The sequence below is a fragment of the Rhinoderma darwinii genome, chromosome 8, assembly GCF_050947455.1.
Source record: "Rhinoderma darwinii isolate aRhiDar2 chromosome 8, aRhiDar2.hap1, whole genome shotgun sequence".
In the NCBI taxonomy this organism is placed as follows: Eukaryota; Metazoa; Chordata; class Amphibia; order Anura; family Rhinodermatidae; genus Rhinoderma; species Rhinoderma darwinii.
In genome coordinates, this window is record NC_134694.1 from 8,625,766 (window position 1) to 8,635,619 (window position 9,854).

Here is a 9,854-nt window from a genome sequence, read left to right on the forward strand (position 1 = left end):
GCTCATCTGAATGTAGCCTAAAACTGAAAAATAATAATAATAATAATAATAATAATACTTAGAATGAATAGACTGAAGGTAACAAAAAAACAAACCAAATTGTCGAAAAATAGGACACAATGGACAGAGAAAAAAATATATATATATATATAGGATATTACACTCACCTTCAATCATTTGTCACAATAAATAAATTTCATAGTCATTTCTGACCCTTTATACTCAGGTCGTCTCTTCTTCTGGGAATACAAAGAGTTTTATTTAATCTCATAAATCTCATTGGGGACATTGTCAGATTTGTGACTTGTTCTCTTGGGTTTCTGAAAAGCAAAGGTTGGGATCTGTTGAAATATATTCAAGATAACTCTAGTTTATAATAAACTAAATATATATGATATGTTAATATTATACATATATATATATATAATTATTATTTATTTTTAATTATAATTTTATTATATTTCATTTGTTTTTACCCTACTTTTCTTGCCTCAGACATGGCCCGTTTTAGCCAAATATTCTTTAGGACTGTGGCAGAACCATAAAATCTATCATGTAAGTTTATTTGTTTATAGCAGAGCTGCTAATAGCATTTCCAAGTAAATAAGTAAAAAAAGAAAAAAAATTGTGACCTAAAGATATTTAAAGTAAAGCTCCACCTATTTAAAGCAAAACAATCTGCATTATTGGCAACCCCCTAACATATACAGTATCACGATTTACAACCAGATGCAACTTGGGTTATACAGCAGGTCAGCCATAGAGAAGCTAAATTTCATCTGTTGGCCTCCACGTGCCATCAGCATATATTCTGTCAATAGAGAGAGAAGAGGGCATGGGCACTAAAGTGGCCCCTTTGCTTTTACCAGCTCATCTATGGCAGCTGCGGGAGATTTAAAATTTTCAAGTTTTCCCTCCACATGGGTTAATACACAGTACTTGGGTCTAGATGCATTAATTTAATCTGGAGAGCACAAGAAATGTGAGTTACATCCACTCAGCCATGATATTAATACAACATTAATGAATCTAAAAGGATAAACCTAAATGTTGTAGGGCAGAGTTAGTAATTCATCATATTGAAGGATCTTATGGGAAGAAATGTCCTTGTAGGAAGTCTGGAAACGCAAGGTATTCAGCGTTGGGCTTGCTGCTGGTGCCCATGGCGGTGCCAACAGTCTCATTAATAAAGTAATTCTGAATCTATATTAATGTTGGGATTTGATATTAGATTATTTAATGTTCCGGATTTTCAATACAAAGATACACTAGAAATTAACTGCGACTCCTGCAGATGACCCCATGGAATGGTTCACGGTTTTTAAATACTTCTTTATGGGCCTGAGTTTGCATGACAGTAATCAGGTATTTTACATTCTTATCACTGGAAGCTGCTTTGTCTTTCTGGGAACAACTAGGAGGATGAGAGTGTCAGATTAGACTTCGGAGCCAAAAGTTGAATTTAAATAAAGATTGAGATCTATTCATGGTGGGAATGCGCATTTAAAAGACCTCTGGTGTTGGACAATAGGGAACGTTTACATCCTTAAAGCTTCTGTAATTGTTATCTGTTCACTAATTAAGTTAGATGAAGGTTTGGCCAATATAAACAGTGTGACTTTCAGCAAAAAGACTCAGTGGGGGGGGGGTGCTGGGAATGGGCTGCGGTGGGGGTGCTTTGGCCTACCTGGACAGGGTCAGGGTATTGTACTGTAGTTAACCATTTCATTTTACCCTTGTGTTTCACTACTGTAAATTGTATTTATTTATGCATTTATTTATTTATTTTAAATGAGAAATTTTGGATTATGAATTATTTCTAAAGAGCATTTCCCCCTCAAAAAGAAAAAAAAATCACAAGTAAGTCCTATAGTGGACATTTAATTCTATTCAGATGTTTGTCATACTGAGCTTTCCAGTGCCCCTAAATGCCAGATTTACATTGATAGTATTAAGTATCATTTCATAATTAGGTAGAACTGGTATGTCTATGAAAGTTGGGTGACAACCACTGTGGGAGCTGTGATGCCGACCATATTGGCTGTCCCTTAGTTTTCCAGTAATGGCTGAAATTTGACAACTCGACTTGATAGCTTGTATTACCCAGGAAACAGAAATATTTTGAACATATAAAAAGACCTTATAATACCTAATGTAATATAACCAAATAATAGGATCCGTTGACTGAGGCATTGTCAGTACATTTGGCAACAGAATCACTTAAAGATACAGGACTGGAATAAAGCAGGGGCAAAGAAGGCAATTGTTTCAGTTCCTTGACCACCTGGGAGGCCCAGTATGGGGGCCATTAATGGGGTAGAAAATGCCAAGCAGCCAACAGACCTCTAGGTCTGACTAGTTGTTTGGTGCAATTATTTAGGCACTATAAGACATTGCCTTTTGGGCACTATGTGGCAGTATGCCTTATACACTATGGGGTGGTGATATTGAACTGTGTATGGTGCTATTATTTATGTACTGTATGGCAAGAAGGAGACCTTCCCGCACAATGTTTTCCCCAGGGGCCCCAATCCACCATGTACTCATATAAATCTGATAGACCTTATAGGATAGTTATACATAAGTATGCACATATGCACACATGAAACAAAAGGCACAAAAAAAAACGTGTAAACGATAACTTTTTTTATTTATTCACATTTAGATACAATACCAATGTGCAGAGAATGATTTCAACTTTTTAAAGACTGGATAGATAAGCTTGAAAAAAATGCATTAGAGATAGAGAGATAGAGAGATAGAGAGATAGAGAGATAGAGAGATAGATAGATAATATAAAATGTACTATAAATATCTGCAGGTTTTCTGGTACATGAATCAGCCGAACAAGAAGCACTTTCTTCCTGTGAAAGATAAGAGAGCACCTTGGTTTGGCTGATCCATGAGCAGAGGTGACCACTGTCCTTCCACGGTTCTTCAGAAGCATCCCGACATGGCTGTAACTTGACTTTCATTAGGTCTGGAGCTTATAGTATGCATAGTAGAAATATTAAAAGAGTTGGGCAACTGTAGAGAAGGTATCTGAATAGCTAAAGTAAAACATAAAATGAAAAAATTTTCAAAAAAATATTATTGTAAATATATGTCCTTGAGTTGACCTTCTATGTCAAGTTTTTTAAAATACCACTCGTCCATTAAGAAATGGCCGAATAGAATTTTTGTAGACTTGACAGAAGAGGACGACGCAAGGGTTTATATTTAGGGACTTTTTTTTTTTTAAATTTAAGGTGGACATGCTATGCTCTTTGAGGAGGATATCATGACCCCAATTCTTAGCTGACCACAAAATGCCCCAAACAAGAAGCACTTACCCAGCTGATATGTATACAGGAGAGGGCTTTGTTTGAGGTGTTTTGAATTCAGATCTTAGGGGAAACCGTGAAGAGATGGAATAAATGACGTCGGATATCCCGGTGCACAAATCAGCCGAACAAGAAGCACTTTCTCACTAGTACAAACAAGACAGCGCTCTTGTTTGGCTAACCAATGTCCAGACAAGACCTTGTTGGGCTCCTCCATTATTTTTTGGTACTATATCTTTTAGTTTTAATATATCCACTCACCAACCAAACTAGAAAGCACTTACTCGGATGCCAATAACGAGACAGGGCCCTAGTTTAGTTGATGTGCAGACACAAAATTGATGCCATGGGGGGGGGGGGAGGATAGTTGGATGAAGAAAGTATCAAGTAAAGTGTGAATAACCGAAAATGGGATGAATATTTCTACATCATTGTCCCCACACAATGCCCCAAACGATGAAGCACTTACCCAATTGTAACACAGGAGAGTGCTTAGTTTAGGGTATTGTACAGACACTTGTATAGACATTGCTCTACAACATGACCATCCTGAAACATTTGATCTTTGCTGCTTTGTTTGCCAATACACCAACCGAACTAGAAAGCACTTACTCGTAGATGATAAAAAGAGAGGGCCCTAGTTCGGCTGGTACACAGGAAACTCAACAAGGAGGTACATACATTATAGGCAAGTTATAAGAGGGGTTAATCTATAGAACTGAAGGTCAACTGGAAGGGACAAGGAAAGGTCAAACTAAAGAATCATGAAAATGAAGAACAAAATTTTCCCCCAAAAAAATTGCCTTGAGTAGACATACATATTTTTTAGAAGGGAACCAATTTGACCACCATAAACATTACTTACAAGGGCTTATTTTTTCTGGGTGGTGGGGTGGAAATGTTTCAGGTTGTCCCATTCCATTGAATTCAATGCTACCCACACAATGCCCCAAACATTAAAGCACTTTCCCCATATATGAGAACACAGGAAGAGTGCTCAGTTCAGGGTTTTGTGAAGGAAGATAATACTCAAGGAATAAACATAGGATAAAACATTAGAAAAAAACATCCAAAAATCGAAGTATATATTGTTTGCATACCAACCGAACTAGTAAGCACTTACTCGGGAGGATATAACGAGAGAGAACCCTAGTTTGGCTGAGGTGCGAAACAAAAACAATCAGATGTAGGAAGATCTTTGAGGAACAACAAACTAGAGGACATGAAGATTGGTGACATTGAGGGTTCCATGAAAAGGCACTCAATAGGACCCCCAATGTAGGAGATGTGGATAATGGAGGGAGGAAATCCCATAGAAGGCAATGGTTATAAGAACATAAGCAAAATGGTTAATACATTAGAAGAACATGAGTAGAAGTGTAATGGAGACAATGAGAAGATTAGTTGGAGATACTGGACAAGAAGACATCCAAAAAATTTAGCAAGGTTAACATTTCCCTTGGAAAACCCAAGTAGGCCTTCCCACACAATGCCCCAAACAATTAAGCATTTTCCCCAAATACCACACACACAGGAAAGCACTTAGTTTAGGGTTATGTGCAGGCAGATAACAGCCAGGATTATAAGGTAGGACACAAAGGTCTTTTCGGCCACAAGCAGATAACATGGAAGAACTTTGTTTTTTCCTAATGACTTGACCCAAGAGTCACAAAGCTGTGGATGCCCCAAAGGGGAGTTGTTATCCAGACCGCACTTTAGTTTATGGGATGCCTAGAAGAGAAACCAATAAAGAAACCCTAAGTATAACATGATTCAATGATGATATAAATAATAAAAAGAGGTACAAAAAGTAACAGGCGATAATTAGAATTATTTATATTGACCTATAATAATAGGTACATGGCCCATAAAGGGACATCCATGAAAGTAGAGTGAATGGCCTTATACTACATCAATGGGATCACATTTAGCTTTTTTGTAGAATTTCAATGAAAAGAAAGAAAATGTAAAAAAAAAAAAAACAACAAAAATAAACAAAAAATACATTTGAAATGTAGTAATAGGACAAAACTAGAATTTGTGCCCTGTAGACAACGTGGACCACATAAAAAAAAAACAGGAAAAAAATTATTTAAATGTAAGGATTATTTAAATACTAATTCTAAACCAGCCTTGCTCAGTGGGACACTGGCCCATAGTTGAGAAAAAAATTAGGAAAGTAGAGGAAAGAGAATTAAAAAATGGAAATAAAAAAAAAATTAGAAGATGAAGTAGCAAAAAGTTTAGAATCACTTTTAGAAATAAAAAAAAACTTTAGTAGAGTGCACCCAAGTAGGGTTTAAAAAATGTGGTAGGCTTATTGCCACCCAAGAAGAGTTGGTCAAGGTTAGAAAAGTAATGAGAAGAGACAAGGTAAAATATAAAAAAGGAACCATAGAGAGATGTGGTCAACTTACCTGGACATCTAGGTCATCTCAAGTCTCCTGCAAAACCTTCAGCCTTTTAAAGGGTCTCCAAAGAAGACCACCACCCAATCAAGTTCATACGACATCATTCGATTGTTTTGCATATCACTGGAAGAGGTATTGTTTAACTGTGAACAAACCAGGGTGGGGTGGGGTGAGGGGGTCTGATTAAAGAAAGCCTTTGGAACCAAATGTTGAATTAAAATAGAGATTGAAATCTATTCATGGTGGGAAGACACATTCAATGAGACAATAGGGGATGTTTACATCCTTAAAGCTGAAGTGGATGATCTGCTTCTGAAATTGTTATCTGTTCACTAATTAAGTTAGTTGGAGGTAACTGGAGAAATGTAGTCTAGATTCGGGAGTCAATGATATTTTTGCTGGGGGTCGAGGTGCCATGTTGTATAGGATGAATTTAGGGAATTTTTCCCTATAAATTATCCTATTATTTTTAGGTCACAGTTGGGTTCTTATAACGACTTCCAGTCAATTATTATATATTATTTATAATTATTACTTTTCATTAGGGTATATCAGCCAGTGCTATGCTTTCTGGGAAGTTCCCAGTTAAAGGGGTTGTCCACATAAGGGTCACCTGAAAGGGATCTGATTTGACCCCATCGATCAGTTATAATCTGTGGGGGAACTCAGCAGTAAGAGATCAATTCCCCTTCAGCGCCATTACAGGAGAAATTAAGCATCTTGTAGTTTGCATTAAAATCAATGGGCTCACCATTTAATGTATCACATGCCAAGTCCTGAAAGGGGGACTCCCTCTATTAAGTCAGTACACCCTAATAGAGTGCATACATTTTTTTTAGAGACATTAACGGGCAGTTCTCTATTTTGTGGACCACCATTTGTTAGGACACCATTCATTTGGATGACAACCATCTAGTCATATCAGTCTGATTACTTTTTAGGTCCCGGGGAAGTTGGTCAACTGTTCCCGACTAATTCCAGAGTGTTGACAAATTAAAAATTTGAGAACCGCTACGGGGTCTATAGGTATGATGATAGAACTTGTCCTCCAAAAATTATTTTAGAAAGAGACATTGACTATTCGGCCTCACTTTATATGAATAAATAAGACCTTGTGAACCATGATAGGCCAAGTAATCAAATTTGACAAATCCATTTTTGTACAGTCATATGTTGGGCCATTTGGCTTGTGAACACTTAAAGGGGTTGTCCAGTTTAGAAACCCCCATTTTATATACTTTTTTAGGGAATTCTGAGTTAATACAGAGGGGTACTCTGTTTAGGATCCTCATTTCTTCGTCATAGTGAAGAGCGGTTACAAAGAGCGTCTCTCTCTGGAGGACCCGTCCTATCCTGTATTACACATAAAACCCATTGATTTGAACGGTCACTGTGTAATGCTTAATTTCCCCTGTGGTGGCGCTGCAGGAAAATTTATTATCACATGCTGCCAGGTTTCCCCATAGATTACAGCTAATTGCTGTGGTCCCCCAAAATGGGACAATTTTTGATCTGCTTATTATCAAGGACATCTTCTAAAATGTAGGTATTGTCCAAAATGGAGAACCCCTTTGAAGTTGCCATACACCTTAGATAGCTGTCGGCTGAATGCTCATTCAGCCAACAGCCATACCTTCTGCCCACCCCATACACATCTATACTGGGCTCGACCGTGCATGCATGGGTACTTAATGGGTATCAAAGAATAAGCCACTGCCAGACACCTCTGGTGGCGGTTTATCTCCTGTAGAGATTTTTACGAAATTCGCCATCAAGTGTCACCGCCATACACATTAGATGTTCGGCCGGTCCCATCAAAATTGGAGGGATCAGCAGAAGTACATCTAATGTGTGTGGGCACCTTTATTCTTCATAAAATTTTATTCAATGGTAGAACGATAATCATCTCTGCTACTAAAGTGATTGGTTCTGACTGGTGGAAATTGGGACCATTGGTTGGAGAACTAAATATAGCACTTGCTTGTTATTGGACATGGAAGATAACTCCCATTATTGCAGATATATTTTCCTAAACATCCCTTTATTGAGGGAACATTTTTTGGGAAAAAAACTGGGCAAATGTGTGGACACCTAGAAATGCCCCCAAATTCATAGACAGGCAAGCAGAACAATATTATCTGATGGTAATGGATAAGGAGATGGGAATTCCCTATAATAGGGCCAGGCATAGACAATAATACATTAGAATTTAGAGACATATTATGGATTTGGCCCGAGGCCCATTTGGTATTATCCTGCTCTGAGGAGGGAGAGTTTTTGTCTTGAGCTAATCTACTTTTCATATCAACACCTTTCCCTTCATCCTTAAGAGTCCTTTAAATTGCAAATTTCTCCCTATGCGAATATTCAACATGCAGGAAACAAAATAAACCAACTCACACCTCGAAGTCTTGCATCCTGATTAACTGACCCTAACGAACCGGCTCTATTTAATCAACATATCCATGAAGGCCCATCTGACGTCTTCTTGTATGATGCGCCCCATGCATGTCCCACAGATAATCACAACTTTTGGTAATAATGATCAAATATCTTCAATGGTGGACATCATGGACCAGTGGACAAACCACCCCCGAAAAAAGAGAGAAAGACCCCATTATCAAGTGGTGCGCACCCAATATATTTTTTCGAACTATTTTTTTTCTACGTGGTTGTTTTTCAGATATACTGCACATACATAATTCAGGTTTATTTGACCTCAATGTTTTATTACTAAATGGTGGACTAAAGGTTCTACAGTCCAGTCCAAACCAATATAACAGACATAGTTGTATTGAGTGCGCTATTTGCAGACCCGGGTTTCATGCTGTTAGAGATATTTTTTCTGTGGCTTGTCCTGCTTTACATTACAGCTATTTGGCCTTTGTGTGTCTTAGATGTTTTTAACTTGTTTTGTTTCGAATATAATAAAATTAATAAAATATTTTTTCAACACACTGTATTGGGGGTGTGCTACTTCATAATGTGCACCTTTCTCGGTTTTTTTCGGTGGTTATAGTCTTGCACATTCTGCAGCATCCCAAGTCATATATGTCTAAATATAGTGGTGGCCGTACACATCAAATTCGCAACAAACCACCCCATGCCACGATTCCACCAGTTGCATCTTCTACTGGCCAAACCACTCCACCACCAACTGAGGTCAGCTTTGTGGGCAAAGTTGTAAGATGGCCGGACTGGGGTGAAGGGGTTGCTGTTCAGTCCCGGTCAGGAATATCACAACACAAATCTTTATTCTCAGATGAGGTACAACTCCCAGCAGTTTCTACTCGGTCATGAAGCTCAACACTTGGTGGTTACAATGGCAGGAACACAGTCTCTGACTGCCGCAATGGCAATGTAATTAGAAAAGTCTCAGGAGGAAACTTTGGTTGTCACCGCCTGGCTGGAACCCAGTAGTGGCACCTGTCTCATAAGCTTGGGGATCACTCACTCAAGGAATGGCTGCATCCGCCCGCCCCACGTCTGTGGGGTTTAGATGCGGTAACGCTCCACTAGCCTACATTGTCTTTGCCAGTATGAGGGGCTCTCCTGTCACACCTCTGTTGGCCTGGTATGACCTTGTGTCTTCCTCACTGGTCCACATCACGAGGTAATAGCGACTCTCTAAAACACTGCACCGTCTCGAATGGCGTTTCTCTTTCTGTCTCTACCTTGGGCCATAAATCAGCAGCTCCCAGCCCTGCACGGCGGCTGCTTCTCATTCTCTCTAGACCTTGCGTCACCCCGGAGACTTTTTGCTGGACATAGATAGCACACACTTACTTGTGCACACAATTAAGGGCTTCAACTGGCCAACTAACGGGGACCCCTGGTAATGGTCCCTGTAAAATTGACAGACCCTCTCGTGGAATGGCAAGTGAGCTGCTACGGCCGCTGTCATTCTAGCAATAATAACAGAAGGTTGCCCCATCTGTCTCCCAGCCTGGCCCTTTGCCCTAGACAAATGCCGCCTCTTTACAGTAACATATTACCACAATAAAGTATAAAGCACAATTCACACAGTACAACAGTTCAATACACATGAACATATATATATATGTATAACATCTGTTGGATCTGGTCATTTCTAATAATGCAGATCTTGTTGGGAATGTCA